This window comes from Lithobates pipiens, unplaced genomic scaffold (genome assembly GCF_037356315.1).
Source record: "Lithobates pipiens isolate NorthernLeopardFrog02 unplaced genomic scaffold, aLitPip1_a1.2 Scaffold_18, whole genome shotgun sequence".
NCBI classification, from domain to species: Eukaryota; Metazoa; Chordata; class Amphibia; order Anura; family Ranidae; genus Lithobates; species Lithobates pipiens.
The window spans coordinates 488,513,591-488,535,458 of NW_027507758.1; the positions used below are offsets into that span (position 1 = coordinate 488,513,591).

Sequence of the window (21,868 nt, forward strand, 5' to 3'; positions counted from 1 at the left end):
CATAAATATGGCTCATTGAAAGCACCCCTGCTAGTGTTAAATTGTTTATCCCAGCTCTAACTGATACAATCTGATTAACATTTTTTTTTTTTTTTTTTTTTTTTCAAAAGAACAAGATTTACTGGCTGGATCACCAGGTTAAAATAAGAATACTGTATAGCAGAAAGGCTAAAAAAGAAAGCGAATGCAGCCATCACATCTATGAAATTTGCTGCAATACAATACTTTGCTTCTGGGTTAAATGCCACATCAATGCTACCTTTTAAAATGCAATTTTGTTTGCAGAAAAAAAATGATGATATAATAATAATAATAATTTTATTATAAACACACACTTTTTTTTGCAAAATGCACTGCTGGGATGTCGGACGTTTATCTCCCGGGAGTCAGTGCAAATACACCTAGGCATTTCATAAGTGGGGAACATTTTTTTTTTAATCTCAAATTAAAAATTTTAGTATAATTCCATAAAAAAAAAAAAAAAAAAAAACAAAAAAAAAAAACAAACAAACACACACACACTTTCAAGTAACATGACAAGTCACACCCTATGTTCCACGTTTGAAAGTAGTTCCTGCAAGTTAGAGTGTGACTTGCATAGACATTTGTGCATAAAGTCTTAAGGCCCATACACACGATCAGACTTTTTGACAACAAACATGCAAATTAGGTATTTTGGAGCAACATCCGACCGTGTGTACGCTCCATCGGACAAACTTTCTTGGTTTTCATCGGACTTTTGTTGGCTGTGCGAACGGACAAACTTTCTGGCAACAAATGTCCGATGGAGCAAAGTCTGATCGTGTGTACAGAAAACCATAGGACTTTTGTAGAAAGTACAAACACGCATGCTCAGAACAAATGCAAAAGATCAGACAACAATACAGAAGTTGACCAAAGGTGGCGGTAAAGAGCAGAAAAACCACATGATTTGGTGAAAGTTGGCTGAAAAAGTCCTGCTGTGTGTATGCAATACAAGTTCAGGGCCAACGCCCTTTGTACAAAAATCCAAGGGAAAGTTTGTACAAATTCCTATCATGTGTATGAGGCTATAGATGTCTACAGAGTAGCACTATAGCAAGTCCCCTACATATGAACTTTTGAGTTGCTTACATGTGTTAGCACAGTTTGTTTTTCATTCAACCCAGTGGGTTTAACGAGACCCCCCCCCCCCCCCCCACACACACACACACACACACACACGTACCAACAAAAAGAAAGAAATGTTGGTGCAGCCATCTCCCCAGCTGCGCTATAGTCTTCCGACAGGGGGACTTCCAACAAAAAAAAACACATTGCAAGCACCAATCTTTGTTGAACTTACAAATGAGCTCCCAGAACAGTACTCATGCATTAGTAGGGGACTTACTATACTTTCAATTTGTGCTACTTCAAGTGAAGTAGCACGATTTCAATGTTGTGATCGGCATTCCTGTAAATTCTTTGGCTGTCTTGCATACAGGTTTAAGATCTCCCCGGAGTGGCTCAATGATATTGAGGTCAGGAGACTGAGATGGCCACTCCAGAACCTTCATTTATTCTGCTGTAGCCCATGACAGGTCAACTTGGCCTTGTGTTCTGGATCATTGCCATGTTGGAATGTCCAAGTACGTCCCATGCATAGCTTCCTGGCTGATGAATGCAAAATGTTACTCCAGTATTTTTTTGATAACATACTACATTCATCTTGCCAACAATTTTGACCAAATTTACTGTGCCTTTGGAGCTCATACATCCCCAAAACATTAGCGATCCACCTCCGTACCTTTCATCAAAGGCCTTGTTGACTCCTCTCCAAAATGTAGCTTTTACGGTTATGGCCAAAAAGCTCAATTTTGATATCACTCCAAAATGATTTTGTGCCAGAAGGTTTGAGGCTTGCCTCTGTGCCGTTTGTGGTATTGTAAGCGGGACACTTTGTGGCATTTACATAGTAATGGCTTTCTTCTGGCGACTCGACCATGCAGCCCATCTTTCTTCAAGTGCCTCCTTATTGTGCCTCTTGAAATAGCCACACCACATGTTTTCAGAGAGTCCCATATTTCAACTGAAGTTATTTGTGGGTTTTTCTTTGCATCCTGAAAAATTTTCCTGGTGGTTGCAGCTGAAATTTTAGTTGGTCTACCTGACCGTGGTTTGATTTAAACAGAACCACTCATTTTCCACTTGATTACAGTTTAAACACTGCTGATTGGCATTCTCAATTCCTTGGATAGCTTTTTATATCCCTTTCCTGTTTTACACAGTTCAACTACCCTTTCCCACAGATCATTTGACAATTCTTTTGCTTTCCCCGTGGCTCAGAATCCACACACACAATACAAGCAAACAGATCACAGGTGAGGATAGTTACCTTTAATAGCCATTCAACCCCCTTTGTGTCAACTTGTGTGCATGTCATCAGGCCAAAATCACCAGGGTATGTAAACTTTTGATCAGGGTCAATTGGGTAGTTTCTGTTGCCATTATGATTTAAAGAGAGTAAACAGTTGATTGATAATAAATGGCTTCAGCCAAACCCTAACCAGAGTGAAAGACATTTTTTTGTTATTCATATTCTCCGAAAAATGGCCAAGAAATCATAAATCCTGCCAGGGTATGTAAACTTATGAGCACAACTGTACATGTATGTCATGGTGGCAGCTGGGACATAGTTCAGTGATCTCTCTGAAGTGGCTGTGCTAGCAGAGCTGGGGAAAAGAACCCCGGCACACTGTCACTAAGGTGAGGATCCCATTTGCATTGTTACATCTTAAATATGGTGCAAAAAAGGTTGAGGTTCACCTTTAAAATAAAATTAAGCAGTAACAGAAATATGTTAAATTCTGACTTTATAATCTGCATGCTCATTCCAGGTTAGTGACCTAAAAAGCCAGACAACTAGCATTTTCAGAAGGAGGTCACACTGGCAGCCGATATATTTTTTCATAGTTAAAAAAATAAAGAAAAAGAGCTGCTCCAAATACAAATCAATAAACCAAACAACTATAAGAAAAAGTCCATGGAAAGTTTATGTTGTTCAAGGAAAGAAAACGATCGCACCACAGTGATTCCACACTTCCTTATCACCATTGTGCCCAACCACCGACAAAAAAGTGCGCTTACCAGACGGTAAAAGCACGAGGAGCGTTTAGAATTCCAAGCCACTGACAGCTCCTCGCCTTCACCAAACACTTTGTCTCTCAGGAACGAACGATCCATATACTGAAGCCGCTCCACATTCTCATTAGTACCCCAATTTCACGTTCATAATGTAAAAAGAAAAAGAAGCGTAAGTGTAAAAAACTTCAATGCTCTTTTAATTATAATAGAAATGCACTTACATAAAAACCAAAGATTTTCGCATGTAAAAACAAGCCGGCCGGCAAAACGAGAGCCCGTCCTCTCTAACACGTGGTGACGTCACAGCGTGCCCTCCCATACACGTTTTGTCATACGTGACGTTTTCAATGGGGAACCTACATGTGTACATGTTTACTTTAAAAAGGACCCATCCCTATGTAGCACTGACCCCCGAAGGAGATGCTGGTTTTATTGGGCTTACTGTTACCTTCTTGACCTCGTATGCGTCTAGGGCAGGGATGTCCAACCTTTTGAAGAGCGAGGGCCACTTAAGCCACTTGGTAATCGGTCGCAGGCCACAATGAGTGAAGCGGGTGGATGGCATGTCCGTGTCCACTCTGCATTTGCAGAACGGACGCAATCCACGACACTTTTTAGCAGATTGTGTTGGAGGTAGAACACAAGTCGGTTTATGTCTGCCACTACTTAGAGGGTCCAATTGGTCGGACTGACCGCGTGAAAAGGGTCCAAGGCTGCGTTCACACTGATGGGCTGTGGTTTACCCGCACGACGTGTGCAATGTAATGTACCTTTGGCTTTCTTGCAGTTTGCAATAGACTTCTATTATATTCTGCAGGTTTGGTGCACTTTCAGGAAGCTCACCAAACTCAAGGTAATAATAGAAGTCTATAGCTCAGTGCAGGTAACCCGCAGGTAAACTGCTCTGCACCTGCGGATCAGTTTGAAAGCAGCCCAGTAACCACTGCAGAACAGATATGCCCATTTATACACTGAATTTGGTAATAAACTGACCTTTAATAGTATTCTTTAAATTTGATTCTATCCCAGAGCAGAAGTCGCGGGCCACTGGTTTGGCACCCCTGGTCTAGGGGTTTCCCATGGTAGATGGCCCAAAGACATGCAGAAACTGACACTGGATCCTCTTTTTGCGATATTTATATAAAAGATAACAGTCTCTTAAATGAAGGGTAGAGGGTTAGGAAGGAAGTTCAGGTACTTTAGAACTGCAGAAATAGGAAGTTTCTGACAATAGAAATCCAGAGAATTACCGTTTCACAACTAGATTCTCACAGCTACCAGATAGACCTCGCAGCCGATAGAGCGTTTAAGTAGAACAAAGTTTCTGCCACAGACTTGAGTGTAGAACACATGAACAAAGTCTCTGCCACAGACTTGAATGTAACTGAAGGTAATTTAAAGAGCCATCATACGGTACCAGTATATTGTAGCCGGTCCGGCGATACTGTATGAGTGTAGATCCATTTAGTATCCTTCAACTGAGCCTCCAGGCTCCTTCGTAGAAATCAGCCTTGTGCATGGCCTCCTCCCGAAGAGTCCTCCCCTGGGTGCTTCTCCAGTTTCTGGGCCTCTCCTCAGGTGAGACGGCACCGGACCACCTTTGAATCCTCCTCTCGGTTACTTCGCCTCGGGTTATCCAGCCCCAAGACTCGGAATTGGATGGATCCGCACCCCAGGCCACGAGGGATGGTCAGGAGGACCAGGACAAAACAGACAGAAGAATCTTCTGGACCGGAACCCAGAAGCATGTGATGTCAGTACCTTAAATACCCTCTCCCAAAATGCACAGCAGGATAACACACCCACTGGGCTGGTTCTAAGAAAGAATGACATTCAATACGCCTAGCTAAACAGCGTTCTCACACTTACCAGTGGTGACAGGGATACCTGTGGCAAGGAGAACCCAGTGCAACCCAGCAAGACTGGTACTGAAACCATAAATTTGGCATAATTAACCCCAACGGTGGTTTTAGGAATATTAAATTGAAAAAAAAAAAAAAACATAGCATGTGCTCGTCAGGAGCCGGTGCTACACCTATAAAGCTGGATACATACTATACAACTTTTGTTTGATTTCCTTTAGATTTACCTTCAACCATGTAGTGGAAGGTCCCGTCTGATGGCATACAAATTCAAAGTGTTTAGGTTTGACCTCTTGTCATATGGTTTTGGTAAAACTAAAAGAAAAAAAGAAAATAAAATTGTATAGTGTATATCCAGCTTAAGAGAGACTGTAAAATACTCACCTTCCCATTGCCACGGCCACTGAACACCCGAGGAAGAGTCCTCTTTAAAGTGGATGTAAACCCAATGTCATCCTTTCTAAACTACTGCCATAATGGTCATCTAGAAGGATATACATGCCTCCTGCATGTATCCTTACCTGTCAAATGTTTCCCCTCTGTCTGCTATGAGACCCAAAAAAACTGCATATTCTGTGGGTGGGTGGAGTCGTGATGTCAGTAGACTCCCCGCCCACCTCTACACTCCCCTTATCAATATGCATATTCTCCTGTGTATTTCTTACACGGGACTTCTGCTATGATCACTAACATCCAGTGAAAAGACAGGAAAGTAACCACATGACTTTAGCATGCACAATCATGCTGAGGTGGGGGAACATCCAATTCTGGCAGAGCAGCAGAAGAAAGGAGTGGGAGGGAATTAAAAAACGCACGTCTCTCAGGCTAGTGCACGAGATATGTAAATCACCTGTCACTCACAGCAAGGGGGAGGATTTGACAAAGTTTTTCTCTGTCAAGATTTAAATCACTGAATAATAAAAGATGATTGCTCAGAGATGGAAGAACTCTTTGTGGCAAGACTGGGCTCAATGATAGGAAATTGTATACTCTACGTTAGGACATCAAAAAAATTAAAATAAAATTACATCCACTTTAAGTCCTTGTGATAACTGACCCAATAAGAGTCGAGCTCCAATTCTACTACTATTCGATTGAAGGAGGGGACAGCAACAACATCAGCAGGCAGAACCATTGAGATTCTTCTACTAAGCACTGTTTGACGTAAAACATAGTAAAAGTATGTTGGCATTGCCATTTGTACCACTTTTAAAAAGGACATAAAATGATTCATGCAAAATACACTGGTTGTGTTGTCATCCACATCCTTTGATATTGTTGCTGAACAGCAATGAGCTCACACGCACCCACCCAGAGCGGTATAAATCAGTATATAAAAGACACTGAAAGTGTGACTTTGTAGACATTGGGGTACTATTCCTCATTGAAGCAGTAATCCAGGCAACAATAAAAGTAAATATTTATGGATTTCTTTTATAGGTATAACTTGAGTTATTTATGTATAAGAAGGGGACTTGAAACCTTTTGGCAAGCAGTGGGGCAAAATGTAACATTAAAGTGGTTGTAAACCCTTAGAACACACTTTGACCTACAGGTAATCCTTAATCTAGGCTTACCTGTAGGTCCAAAAAAAATAGCTCCTAAACCTACACGTATGCGCCGTAGACAGCGGCACGCAGGCACACTGAGCGTGGCACTGTCAACGAAGAAGATGCCGTGCGTGTCGGCTCCCACGCGCATGCGCAGGAGTGACGTCATCGCGGCTTCGCCGAATGACAGTGGCAGAGCAGCGAGACCCCACCAAGAAGATGGATGCGCCAGACTTCAGGCGACAGCGGTGACTTCACTGGCTCCTGTGTCAAGTAAGTGACACATAGTAGTCCATTATGCTTTGCAGGGAATGAAAGAGGAAGTAAACTCATCAGGGTTTACTTCCTCTTTAACGTGTTAATGATGTACTTGGGCAAGGCATGCATTTTTAATAGTTTACATAAAAATTGTACAAACAAAACATAAGATAATCTAGAAATTGACATTTTTCGCGAGCGTTTGCTTTTTTTGTATTATGTCCCCAGTAGTAAAACAAAAGAATATGTTTTTGAAGTACAAATCCTAGTCTTGATTATGCGACCAGTTCATATCTATTCACTGCAGTTTAGTGAATTTTTAAAAGGCAACATTAAGGGGCCAATTCGCACTGAAAAAGGGTTTGCAAGCCCCCTTAGTTATCAAAAGCTCATGGCTATGCTAAAGGATTCTGACATAAAATTTCTCAGGATGCTGGTCATCCTGGATTGATTATGTGCAATCTTCTGGTCTAGAGCAAGACCTTTTGGGATGAAGAAAAACTGACCCAATTTGACATGCAAGGTGCATGGAGCCATCCTCCCCACTGAGCTTTTGTATTTTGATAGCAAGCAGACTTCCCTTCCATTAGAATACACTGAACAGCGTGCCCATTCATGGATTGAAATTTGTCTAGTCCTCGATGAGCCAGCCAAAAAGTTTGATCCACGTATGGCTGGCTTAAAGCGGTTGTAAACCATGGCTGAGAAGAAGAAAAAAAAAAAAAGAAAAAAAAAAAAAGAAAAAAAAAAAAAATCACCAAGCGGGGCTTTATTAATGCTTTAAGAATGCAATATGGAAATCCAATGACTTCTGGCATGTTTAGCCTGCAAAGCTGATGCCAACATGTCAGAGAACCCAAGGACCTGAACTGTACCTGCACAGCAGCTGGGAGATCTGAATTAGCCAAAAAAGGACAAGTTTTAAAAACCATTTCTAAATTTGCAGAAAATTCAAATATATACACACATACACACACAGTATGTCCTAAAGTGTGGACCCCCAATCATCCCCATCAATACAATATGGTCAAAAGTATGTGGACATCCCTCTAGGTGACAGAAATTCTTAATTCTGGGTCTCAATTCTGCAGTATACAAATATGTTCTGTGTATTTCCAACCTTGTGGTAATCATTTGGTGAAGGCGCACTGGAGGCTTCACGAGTTTGTTGTGGAGGAACTGGAAAGTCCTGACCTTAACCCTACAGAAAAGCTTTGGGGTGAATTGGGATGCCAAATGTAAGCTAGGTCCTCGTCAAATAGTGTCTGACCTCATAAATGCTTATTTGGCTGCATAATCAAATTCTCAAAGACACAGTCCAAAATCTTACAGAAAGCCTGCACAGAGGAATGGGAGGTTTTTATAGCCTCAAAAAAGGAAGGCAACTCAGTATTAGTGTACATAGTTTTGGGACTCATGGAATGTTCATATACTGTAGGTGTGATGGTCAAGTGTCTGCTGCAAACTTTTTAACAGCTTCCATAGCGGGCCAAATCTTGCATTTCTCCCACATGTAAAAAGTTCAAATCATAATTTTGAGGAAAATAACTCAGAACCCCCCCCCCCCCCCCCATACACTATTTGCACAGCAATTTTTTCGAACCCAATTTTTTGGTAAAATATAAAAGATGTTACGCCAAGTAAATAGATCCCCAAACATGTCAAGCTTTAAAAAAAATTGTGCACACACTTGTGGAATGGTGGCAACTATGGTACTTAAAATCTCCATAGGAGACTTTTTTTTTTTTTTTTTTTTTTTTTAACAGGCTACAAGGTAGAGTTACAGAGAAGGTCCAGTGCTAGAAACATTGCTCTTGCTCAAACGATCACAGCAATACCTCACGTGTGGTTTTAACGCTGTTAACATATGCATTCACTTCACAAAGGGATGGGGATGCTTAAAAAATATTATATATGTTATAGTTAACTTTTTACACGTTCCCTTTAATTTTTGTGATCACTTTTATTCCTCTTACAAGGAATGTAAACATCCTTTGTAATTAGGAATTACAAAGAGATCTGGGGTCTACAAGTCCCCACAGCTCTCCTCTATGCTGGAAAGCCCAAGATAAAAATTAATCTCAGGCTTTCTAGCAGGAAAAGAAAAAAAAAAAAAAAAAAAACCACACACACACACACACACACACACAAAGCAATGTGTACATCTGCCAGAGCTGTATGCAACGTCAGGACATGGCTTCTGGCCTCCGCGGGTCATAGAGATGGCTGGGGTCCATCTGGTCCATGACCAGCTCTATGGCCAACCGCCGGATCATTTCTCTGGCTCCGAGAGATCGAGAGATCTATCTCTGGATAATGCCTGTAGCTGCAGGCATCATCCAGGAAGTGGTAAAACACAGCCCAAGTAAAGTATTGTCTTGGTTTTCATGTCACCCAAAAAAAGTACTGAGCAGGTGACCAAAAAAATTGGAACCTGCTGCTCTACGACTAGAATAAAAATACTTGGACAAGAACACTTTAAGCTGCTTATAAACTATTGTATATAAATTGTGCAAACAAAATGTAAACAGCACAGTATATATGGATATTGTAAGTTGTATGCATGGCAAATGCACAGCTGTCTCATGTTAAGACTTTAAAATGAGAATCATGAGCGTGGGATGGAATACATTTCACATTGCGTGCACAGCATACAACCATTATTCCACCCTTCAAACAGCACAAAAAAAAATATGTTCAATAGTCCAGCTAAGTGAAACCTAGAAAGCAGCATGGAGGAGACTGTATAAATATATATATATATATATGCTAGATTCGTTTCAGAACTCAAGACCGCAAATAAAAAACGAAAGATGCAAACAATACAGCATCAGAAAAACATTTACCGTTATGTTATGTTTATAAACTATAGGTCGCCAATTTATGCAAATGTTGGCTTTTCATGCTAAAGCACAGCGCGTCCCCCTGCTCCTCCACATTTGTACTTTAGACTTGCATAATTCTGGTGTCTTCTCAGTTCAAGCCAATGGCTTCTGCTACTGTCTCAGCCAATGAGGTGGAAGCGCCCCAGGAGCCCCGCTGGATTGAGATGGGGCTCAAGTATGGCAAGCATGCATGAAGGTAAAAAACCTTGCGCCTTTAAAAACAAAGCCACTTGACTAGAGCTCAAGGTCTACTTTTTAAACCAAGTATTGAAGTTTGTCAACCCTTCATAACTATACTTATTTCCCCACTGTATCTATAGGAGGAAGCCATGGTTGTTAAACAAGCTGGACTATTTAGGAACTAGCCAATGTGCATACAAGATGTTCCCCTAACTTCAAAGTATAGAAAGTAAACATTTAATTCGTGTGTGTATGTAGATTTCCCTAGACGCATTTTTTTCCCCCATATTATGGAGTGGTCTTAGGTGTGCCTTTTACATGCAAAGCTTTTTATGAAATTGTAGGCTTTGTTATGCCGCTACAATATAAGTTCCAAGATCACAAAAAATATTAAGTTCCAAGATCACTGCAACTTAGATAAGTCAATATACTGCACCTTTCAGACTGCATTCACACCGTTTTGAATTTGGGGGCAGATCTGCCCACTATTTGAGAGCGCTTGTGTGAATGCCAAAATGCAGGACTCATTTGAGATGCCATTCAAATCCCAGTGCAGGTCTGCTGTGATTGAACGTGAGGCAACCTGCATTGCAGATCACGTCACCCCAAAGTAGCTCCTGAACCATTCTTGGGCATTGTGTGTCCCGAGATGTGGGTTGCCACAACTGCAGCACATTTTATTGCGCAACAATCGCGGCAGACCCGCAACGCAATTTGAGATGACATTCATTTGAATGACACCTCAAAATGCGACTTCGAGTTTTTTCATTCACACATCAGTGCTGTCAAACCGTGGGCAGATCTGCCCACAATTTAAACCACTGCAGTGTGAATGCAGCCTAAAGGTTCTGTTGCAGATATTGCATTAAATGCACAGACATTTTAAGCAGTACAGTAGCACACTTTGTCCAGCACGAGTCTCGGCTATGTTGTAAAAAACCTCTAGCGCCATAAGCTTAGTTTTGCCTTGTAAGATGTTTTATTTCAGCCCTCCAGAGTTTAGCGAGAGATTTAAAGCTGCTTGGGATCTGCCAAATAAACTCAGTCTGTGGGATTGTGTAAATTCATCTGGCAGTACGTCCGGCCCGCCATCTGGAGAAGATTTTCCAGCGAGCGTGAATGAAGCAGAGGCTCCAGCTGAACAGGACAAGCAGCCCTTGGTCCCCCTGGGACCTTCTTAATACGTGTCGCTCAGGACAGCCCTCTGAAACAGCCAGAAAACTATCCAACTTTCCAGATTGCACAAGCACCCACCTGAGTGCAGTGAACAAATAATATTCATCACAGAAGACAGACATTGAAGAACATGAGACGTGGGTTTGAATACCACTGCAGATGCCAGACTGAGCACACCGCAAACTGCCTTAATGTGCCTTTCAGACACATCATACTGCGGAGAAACAGGCACATTACAGTGCAAGGTTTGGTTAATCTAGACCAACAATTCTCAGCCAGAGTTCTGAGGAAGCCTAGGGTTCCCCCAGGGGTTGCTAGGGGTTTGAGCGCTGGCTGATTGACCTCTTATGTAATAGTGCCTACATAGTTTAAGGGCCAATGCCACTTGTCAGGGTCAGCAGCAAACCAATGAACGCTGTCTGTATGGGTTGTAATATTGAATTTGTCAGTGATCCCTAGTTTACCAAGCATAAATTTAAGGGAGACAGTTTCTGGACATTATTAGGTTTTCAATTTCTTTATAATTCTTTTATTCTCTTTAATTCCTGCAAATTATTTTACCACAAATACAAAACAGAATATTTTTGTTGTCAAATACACTAGGTATGCCATTTTATAAACTACAACTTATGGATCTTGCTAAAGTACCATGAACTGTCAAAACAACTTTTAACAGAGTCCCTGGGACCAGAATTGGGGGGGGGTGTTTAAAGATAAAAAAAAATTTTTTTTTGTTTTGTTTTTTGGGGAAGAGGAAAAAGCACGGCGCTCTTTAAAACTAAACCAAAAACAACCTCTAAAACAAAATTTGTAATGAAGGCTTAGTAAACACTAGAGCTGCACGATTAATCAAGAATAGTTATGACGATTTTTTCCCCATTGCGATCTTGGCTAAAGTGTTTCACAATTCTTGCTATGCAGAGAATTCTCTCTGCTCTTCTGAAGCCACAGCCATCAAAAGAAAGGAAGAGAAAAACTGGGCAGTCTGCCAAGAATCATACAAACATTGTAACAATTTGTCAATGGAATAGACAAGGCTCGGTTCACACAGGGGCAACCTGACTTACAGCTGCCTCCAGGACAGGTGACTTTGGCTGTGGTCACTCACAGAATAATCAGCTCTGTGGGAGGGGGTTGCCTGGGTAAAATTATTCTTTCCTGTATTGTTGCTTCAACTTGGAGGCAACTTCTATTGAAATCTATGGGTATAAAGTTCCCTAGAAGTCACCTTAAAGTAGTACAGGAACCTTTTCTGAAGTCGGAGCAACTTCAGTAGTGTACATTAAGACGGCTCTCAATCACTTCAATGGAATTTCTTATGTCCAGCGACTTGGTCTGGCAAGTCAGATCCCAAGTCGTTGTTATATATATATATATATATATTTATTTATTTATTATTTTTTTTATTTTTTTTGCTAGAAAATTACTTAGAACCCCCAAACATATGTATAAAATGTATTTTATTTTTTAGTAGACACCCTAGAGAATAAAATGGTGGTTGTTGCAATATGTCAAACTATTTGCTCAGCTGTCTTTCAAATGTGTTTCCCCCCCCCCCCCCCCCCAAAAATTGCAAACACACCCCACACCCTAACCAGTAAAGTTAGCCTGCCAAAAAAAAAAAAAAAAAAAAAAAAAAAAGTGTAAAAATGAACTGAAGACAGACACATACTGTAATAGAGAAACATTCAAAGCAATTGTATAGGAAAGCAAACATCAATGACAACCACTAAATCTGCCTCTCTACCAGAGTTCCTCAAGAAGTTGAATGGGGTTCCTTGAACAATGGTCAATTTCTGCTTCTCAGATAAGTAACCAATGAAACCAATTATCTTTTTGGACATCTTTAGGGTTTCTTCCCACTGACCATCACACCAATGTAATTAGTAAGGGGTTCCCCGAGGCCAAAAAAATTCAAGAGGTTCTTCCTTATTAAAAAAATAAATAAAAATTATTAATATTATAAAAAAAAAAAAATGAAAGAAAGAATCGTTGCCCTTAAGGGCTAAAGGGCTACCATTTTTAAAACTGGTTTATTCCCATCTGGGTATGATGGCAAGGGTCAGTCATTTCTTAAAGGTCAGAATTGCTACATCAGATGCTGAGAACAGTGCAGATTTCTGGTAAAAACACAGCGGTGGCCACTGAGGGTGTGTGTAAAGGAGTAACAGCAGAGTCTGATGGTGTTTAGATTGTTGACCTGCAAACTAGAAAGTCTTGTACCTAGCAGTTTTGCCATTAGTTTCTCAGTAATCAGTATCCACTGCAATCTATGATTTAACCTATCCAATATGAATAGAGTTGCTGACCCATGCCTTTGCTATCATTTGGCTTTGCAGCCATCAATACCTGCATCATAAATATAAATTGGTGTTTACAAGCACACAGGCAGATAAAAAAAAAAAAAAAAAAAAAAAACCCACGCCGCTTTAAAAAGGCATTTCTCATTTTATGCCTATTTCAGCCAATGATTTCATGCACATTGCGGAGTTTAAATTACACATTTTAGAGCAGCATTTAGTAGAAAAAATAAAATAAAAAAAGCCCCAAACCTGCATTCAGAGAGGAGCCTACTGGCATAATTTAAGTACATACATGCATCAGCACATGAATTTGTTGCAGTAGCTAGAACAAAGGATTATCTAGCCAGTAGAACTGGTTTATACTCGCGCTTCTAAAAACGCACACACAGGCATGCAATTATGTGGCAAAACAAGTTTTTGTTTTTTAGATAAGTTTTTTTTTTAAATGCTCGATTTTTCTTGCTGGAAAGATCCAATTTAGCTAGAAATAATTTAAGATTTGCATTAAAGAGGAAGTACACTCTCCCACTCTGATGCTTCTTTTCATTTAGTCCATTATTATTTTTTTTTTTTTACTTATTTTCAGGGGTTAGGCAGCGCCATCTTAAGTATTGTTTTCTGAGTCCACAGTAGAGTGTATTCCCGCCCTTACATTGAGCACTTCCTGTACTGATAACCAAGCCTCCTTCTCAATCCAACATTTCTATGGCAACCCTGCTTCCCTAATAGCTGACTTTTTTTATTTCATAGTATTTACCTGTGCCGATTATCTATGTCCGATGCCTTTTTTCACTCCATATGATGTCATATGGGGAGTAGTAGAAAGCTCTGAGTGATTATGCAGTCTCCTGGGATTTCAGTGTTGTGCCGCAGGAAGTCCTGATAATAGACAAAGTACACAGAGCGTGCCGTAAATCATGGGAGACACGGGCATGCTCAGGGACGCCATTCTAAAGAACAAAAAGGATAACAATACTAAGCAAGTAAGATGATATCTACAAGCAGTGTTCATTAGGGTTTTTTTATGCTGATCTACATGGGACAAAGTTGTGGGGGAGAGTTTACAACAAATTTAAGCCCAGCCCTACATTTTAGGGGAAAAAAATGTTGGCAATGACCTAGGAATAAATCTATATTTAGTTTATTTACATATGCTATGGGAAGGACATACAACTGCATTTGCCAGACGAGCATCTGAAGCTGGGGCACTATAGTTTGGAAGCTTTTCAGCAGCTAGAGGTTATGTGTTCAAAGCCTTATCAGTGGAAGGTTAAAAGTCATTGAAAGACTTCCCACTGGAAAATGGAAAGAATTATTTCATGTCTGGGTCTGACACTTTTTTTTTTTTTTTAAATAAGAAAAGTTTAATTTTGTGCAATAATCTTCCCTGTAAAGGTAATAAAATGGTCTCCTTCAATATACTGGCATGCTTAGATCTCTTTCAGTACACTCATTTACACTAGTGCTTTTCCACATGCAATCCTTCTCTCCACAAGGACAAGGCCACATCTGGAGCCACATTCCCTCTCTATACTGCATGTTTTCACAAGGCTGTTAAACGGGGGAAAAAAATAAAAAAAAAATATATAGCTAAAGCCAACCATGGACAGCATTTTTCTTTCCTCCAAAAGAAAATAAACTATTGCTTGATTTCATGTAAAAGCAGACATGTTGTACTACAGTTGATCAATCAACTTGGGTACATTCAGCCTGCCCATACATAGTTCGAATTTCATCCGGTCTCTGCTGACCTGGCTGTGATGCAAACTGTCTATGGCTGGCTTATGACAAATCAGAATGGGACATTTGCATGCTACCAGTGGCTAGTTTAAAAACCCAGTTTCATATAGCAGATTCTTTGTACAGCAATGCATTTAGTCAGTCTTATTTACATACAAATAGACTGAGCAGTTGTATTTTAAGATGCATTTCTATTTTTTTTAACATAGAGACAAAAAAAAAAAAAAAAAAAAAAAAAACACACACAACACCCATACAAATAATGCCAATGCACAAAATGAAATGCAGACATCCACACTATACTAGGTGGTCTTTATTTAGGAACCTCATGCATGTACAGGTTTTACATGAGTGAACAGGGATTTTTTCCAATGTACCACTGGTGCTTTCATGAAGTTAGAGCACCATTGCACACATCTACACATACATTGTCGTATTGCACACTGTGAAGGCATAACTAGAATTGAATGATCATTGCAGAGTTTGCCTGGATCACATTCTCAAGCCTGTAAAATAGGGTAGGAGTAATTTATGTACAACTTCTAAAAACAGCATATGGACCACTATCTTGCTTTTATAGAGCAGACGCATCAAGTGTTATTCTTAACATGCGGCCATTACTCCATGTATGTGTGCACATGACTTATTCCTGGACAACTAACGCCAAGGCTATCCAAATATAGAAGATGAGGGTTTATTTCTTAGTTTGCCCCAGATATTTGACTGAAATAATGTGTGTAAAAGTTAATGTTGATATTTGGATATAAAGAAATCAATGGCCACCAAAAATGTGAAAGAAATATTGTTTGTACCTGGAATATTTAGCCATTTCCCATTGAATGATCTGTGTATATTTTTAGATCTAGATAATTACTCCTTTCCCATTCCTGGAGAAATCAATCATTCAGTTAACATTTGGCACGGCCACACATGCATTTTGTAAGTAAATTTTTAAAATGGTAAAAAATTGCTACAAAATTTACTCAAAGATTGTTTGAAAGAACAAAAAAGTAAAGTGAAATCTAGCTTCATTCTAGGCTCCATGCAGACTGGTGCTCAAACAAGCTTTTTCTGGACACCAGATTGCTGGCAGAAAACACGCTTTCAACAGCATTTTGGACTAGCGTTTTTTAATAAAAATAGACAGGAGGACACTCCAAAAATCCCACAATGCATTGAAAAAAATAAATCAATAAAATGTTGAACGCTAATTAATGCGCATTTAACGGTTTTTAGCTTTTTTGTGGTCAGAACAGCCCATAAACTCAACTGTTGATAAACGCTAAAAAACTTCCATGTGAGCATGGAAACATAGGATAACAGAGTGGAGATTATGGGCTGGTTAAACCCACACACACGACACACGACACCTCCAAAAAACAGCCGTTCGAGTGTCAGTGTGCATGGAGCCTAAAAAATCCTTCACAAGCCTGGTGAACAGAGTTTTCTGCCACGAAGGCCATATATTATTAGAAACACCTGTATCTACTGCTTCCCAGGACCATTAGGAAAATGTATCACTGGTTAAACTAAATACTTCCAAAGCCTGTACAAGCATAAGAACAATGCAGGTAACTAGTGATATTTACAAAAAGTTAAATTATTTTTCTGTTCTGCTTACAATACAGCTATTCAAAACTTCCATAAGGGTTATGTACTGTAACCCTGTATGAAAGCCAGGCTTTATTTACACTATGTGTGGCCAGCTGGATCCCACAGCTACAAATATCCAATTTGTATCCAGATTTTGGAAACCACCAATATTGGCTTTTCTGGGCCTTCAAGTACTAATATAATGCACCTGGTTATGAATAATGCAGTGACTATGCGCTCCGTTTTAAATGTAAAAAATTAAAAAGTTGTGCCATAGAACAGACACCACTAGATGACGTTGTACATAAGGGCCCCTTTACGCCCTGTCATCCAGGTGTTTTGCGTTAAACCATCCCAGGCAAAACACTAAAATACCATATATAAAATGTTACAGCACGGGTTAACATTCCAGGGAATTAAGTTAGGTCATAGCAAAAAAGGGACAGGTGGGTTCAGGGACTCACGCTTAGGACAACTGATGACCCGGGGCCACTGGCGAGGTGGGCTGGAAGATGACTGACTTGTCCCGGGTGTCCATAGAGGCAGCGTTTCTGGCTAGTGCTGGATCCAGGGAGAAAGAAGCAGGAGGTACAGGTAGAGAGGCAGCAGACGTGAGGGTCACTCCTGGAGGTCTGATCCCAGTCTTTGGTCCTTACAGGCACAAATATCAAAAAACTGGCACTGTTTACCCCAGCTGAGTTAGACATACCTGAGCTTGGGCACAATCTTGGAATACAGGTAATCTGATGCTTGGCATTAGACTGCCCAGGCAACAGGCTCCGCTTCCCTCCCGTGCAGCTGGGGGTGAGCACTTTGTCCTCCAGCATGGCACAGTGTGAGAAGAGCTTGCTGTACCCACCAGACCCTGGGGAGAAGGAAGTCTGTTGCCAGTGTGAGGAGATCAATAGACCAGCCAAAGCAGGGGGATCCAACAGCCTGGCACCTCGCACACAGGATGTGGAGTGGCGGGACTTTTGTGCAAGGGGCCAGGTTTGGATGCATGGCTGCCCACACATGTAGTATGGACTGGTGGGGGACATGCGGAGAGCAGAGGGGGAACACATGCCATCAACCAGATGGGATGTTTGGAGACACAAATCATTTTAAGAAGCATTCCAACTCAGATACTGACCATGAATTCCAAATCTTCCCCCAAAGTAGGTGAAAAGCAACATCTACAAGGTCAATTAGTTTATATGCTCTGTAACAACTGCCCATGCTTGTTTTGTGTTTCAAAAAGGACTGTGCGCGTTAATCTGGCTATGTCAGTAACATTACAAGGATGCAAGAATACATTCTGACATGTCTCAGTATACCAGTAGAGCTGCACGATTTGGGCTAAAAAGGAGAATCATGATTTCTTTTGCTTAGAATAAAGAACACGATTCTCACCATGTAACATCTTTCACATAAAAAAAAAAAAAAAAAAAAAAAAAAAATTGGGCTATTTTTTTTTTTTAATTCATTAACTACTTAAGCCCCAGACCATTTTCCAGCTAAAGGACCAAGCCCCTTTTTGCAATTCGGCACTTTGACAATTGCATGGCCATGGGACGTGGCTCCAAAACAAAATTGACATCCTTTTTACCCACAAAGAGCTTTTTGGCGTTTTATTTTTTAGGCTATAAAAAAAAAAAAAAAAAAACAAAAAAAAAATAAATAATAAATTTATATATATATATATATATATATATATATACACACACATATATATATATATATATTATATATATATATATATATATATATATATATATATATATATATATATATATATATATATATATATATATATATATATATATATATATATATATATATATATATATATATAAATTTATATAATTTTTTGCATTTTGCTATAACAAATATCCCCCAAAAATCTATATATATATATATAAATTGGTTAAAAATTTATCGCAATAAGAGTTTGAAAAGTTATAGAGTCTACAAAATAGGGGATAGTTTTATGGCATTTTTATTATTTCTTTTTTTCTCCACTAGTAATGGCATTGTTCAGTGATTTTTATTGTGACTGCGACATTATGTCAGACACCTCGGACAATTTTGACACATTTTTGGGACCATTGGCATTAATACAGCAATCATTGCAATTAAAAATGCACTGATGACTGTAAAAATGTCACTGGCAGCGAAGGGGTTAACCACTAGGGGGCAGTGTAGGGATTAGGTGTGTTTTTTTTAACTGTAGGGGGCATGGCTTGGCATCTGACGTCACTGATCCTCTTTGCCTATAACAGGGAACAGACGATCAGTCACAGCCTCAGTAGGAAGCATGAGGAGAGGTTTGTTTACACTTACCTCTCCTTGTTCTTCAGCTCTGTGACCCGATTGCGGGACACCGGCAGTGATCGGGTCCGCGGGTCCCGCACCCACGGAGCTCAGGACCAGGTCGCGAGTACGCTGGCACGCTCGCGATCAATGGCTGGGCACTTAAAGGGCAACGTACCTGTACGTGCTTGTGCCCAGCCGTGCCATTCTGCCGACGTACATCGGCGTGAGGCGGTCCCCTTAAGTGGTTAAAGTGTATTTTTAAAAAAAAATAAAAAATTGCGTTTGAAAGACCGCTGTGCACATACGGTGTGACATAAAATATTGCAACAACCACCATTTTATTCTATAGGGTCTCTGCAAAAAAAAAAAAAAAAAAAAAGTGAATATATCTAATGAGCGGCAGTTGTGTGGAGAGAAATGCTTGGTTGATGTCAGCAGTGAATGGGCAGACTGGTTTGAGATGATAAAGACAACAGTAACTCAAATAACCACTCGTTACAGCCAAGGTATACAGAATACCGTTTCTGAATGCACAACACATCTAACCTTGAAGCAGATGTGGTCGTCTGCTGCTGCTGTAGCCCACCAGGTGCCAACAGGAAAGTGAGGCTTCAAGTCGCACAGGCTCACCAAAATTGGACAATAAAAGATTTGAAAAAAAACATTGCCTGGTCTGATGAGTCTCCATTTCAGCTGCAACATTCAGATGGTCGGGTCAGAATTTGGTGTAAACATGAAAGCATGGATCCATCCTTCCTTGTATCAACGGTTCAGGCTGGTGGTGTAATGGTAATGAGGATATTTTGGCACACTTTGGGCCCCTTAGTAGCAAGTGAGCATTGTTTTAAACACCACGGCCTACCCGAGTATTGTTGCCGAGTAAGTCCATCCCTTTATGACTACAATGTATACATCTTCTCATGGCTACTTACAGCAGGATAATGCACCATGTCACTACGCTCACATCATCTCAACACTGGTTTCTTGAACATGACAATAAGTTCTCTGTACTCCAGTGGCCTCCACAGTCACCAGATCTCAATCCAATAGAGCACCTTTGGGATATGTTGGAACCTTCAGATTTACCAAAACCATATAATATGAGGTTGAACCTTAGGAGTTTCAATTTGTATGCAACCAGGCAGGCCCTCGCACTACATGGTTTTGGTAACTGAAGACAAAAAATCAGCAGAAAATCCGATAGTGTGTATGGGGCTTTAGTGTTACAATTATAGCCCAAGAACACTTGTGCAGTGCTCAACTTTGCATGTACCGTATATACTCGAGTATAAGCCGAGATTTTCAGCCTCTTTTTTGAGGCTGAAAGTGCCCCCCTCGGCTTATACTCGAGTCATCGCTGTCTGCCCGCTCGATCAGCGTGTCGAGCAGACAGACAGCGGCCATTCTATAGTTCAAAAGCCGCGCCTCCGGCTCCGCCTTCGCCTGTGATAGGCGGAACACTGAATTTCCCAGCAGCCTGTGTTCCGCCTATCACGGACATCGTATCATCCTCGTACTACGGACGAGGATGATACGACGTCTGTGATAGGCGGAACACAGGCTGCTGGGAAATTCAGTGTTCCGCCTATCACAGGCGAAGGCGGCGGCGCAGCTTTTGAACTTTACAATGGCCGCCGACGAAGAGGGCACGGGACGGCACGGCACGGGACGGGACGGGACGGGGGCAAGGCAAGGCAAGGCAAGGGACGGGACGGGGGCAAGGCAAGGCAAGGCAAGGCACGACACGGGACGGATGCAAGGCGGCAAGGCACGGGACGGAGGCAAGGAGGCAAGGCACGGGACGGAGGCTCGGGACAAAGGTAGGCTGGACACACACACACACACACACACACACACACACACACACACACACATGGATGGAGACACACACAGGGATGGATGGATGGATGGATGGAGACACACACACACAGGGATGGATGGATGGATGGACACACACACACACACAGGGATGGATGGACGGACACACAGGGATGGATGGACGGACACACAGGGATGGACGGACACACAGGGATGGACGGACACACACACAGGGATGGACAGGCATGTCTCACCCTCGGCTTATACACGAGTCAATAAGTTTGCCAGTTTTTTTGGGGGTAAATTGGGGGCCTCGGCTTATATTCGGGTCGGCCTATACTCGAGTATATACGGTATTAATGCACTGTGATGCCACTACTGTACATGGGGGGGGGGGGGGACACGCCACATTTCTTCTGCAATTCATCCATTATCAGCCAGAAGGGGTCTTGGGCCATGGCTTGAACAGTTTTCTGATGCAACCAGAACCCATAAAACACAGGCTTACCGTATTTTCATACACTAGTCAGGTGATATACGCCATTGTTACTTTGAAAGTAGATTTCTAAAACCATGAAACATTGCAAATGTATGTTTGATAGTTTATGTAGCACAAAGATTGGTTCCAGGCAACACGTGGAATCACTTTTTCCTGCCAATAATCTTATCAGTGTCTATTCAGTTTTTAAAAACAATTCCTCTCTCTCTCTCGTAATATGCATAGTCTAATGCTGTGTACACCCGATCAGAATTTCGCCCAGCAAAAGACCGATGAGAGCCTTTTATCGGAAAATGCAACAGTGTGTATGCTCCATCGGAATTTAGCTGGCCGAATTCCCGCCAGCAAAAATATGACAGCATGTTCTCAATTTTTCAGATGGAAAAACGTTCCATCGGAAATTCTGATCGTGTGTATGCAATTCCGATGCGCAAAAACTCACGCATGCTCACATTCAACTACGAGATGGATGCTATTGAACGTCCTTTTTCTAGTCCCGTCATACGTCACCGCGTTCTTGATGGTCGGAATTTGGTGTGACCGTGTGTACACAAGACGGCTTGAGCAAAATCCCGTCAGGAATACCATCAGAGCTTTTTACGACCAA

General features: G+C 41.0%; 1 protein-coding gene across 5 annotated transcripts in view; it reads right to left on the minus strand.

Annotated features, from left to right (window-relative positions):
• The window catches only part of PID1 (phosphotyrosine interaction domain containing 1), a 92,200-nt gene that overhangs the window by 63,662 nt on the left and 6,670 nt on the right, over nucleotides 1-21,868 (minus strand). The window contains exon 2 of one of the 5 annotated variants that reach the window (XM_077488534.1): nucleotides 5,192-5,279. The exons of 3 other annotated variants lie outside the window; for them this stretch is intronic. The gene's annotated coding sequence lies outside the window, so the exon portion shown is untranslated. Of the gene's footprint in view, nucleotides 1-5,191; nucleotides 5,280-14,073; nucleotides 14,209-21,868 lie in introns of those variants that run through there. One more of the 5 variants, XM_077488535.1, reaches the window with a different exon arrangement.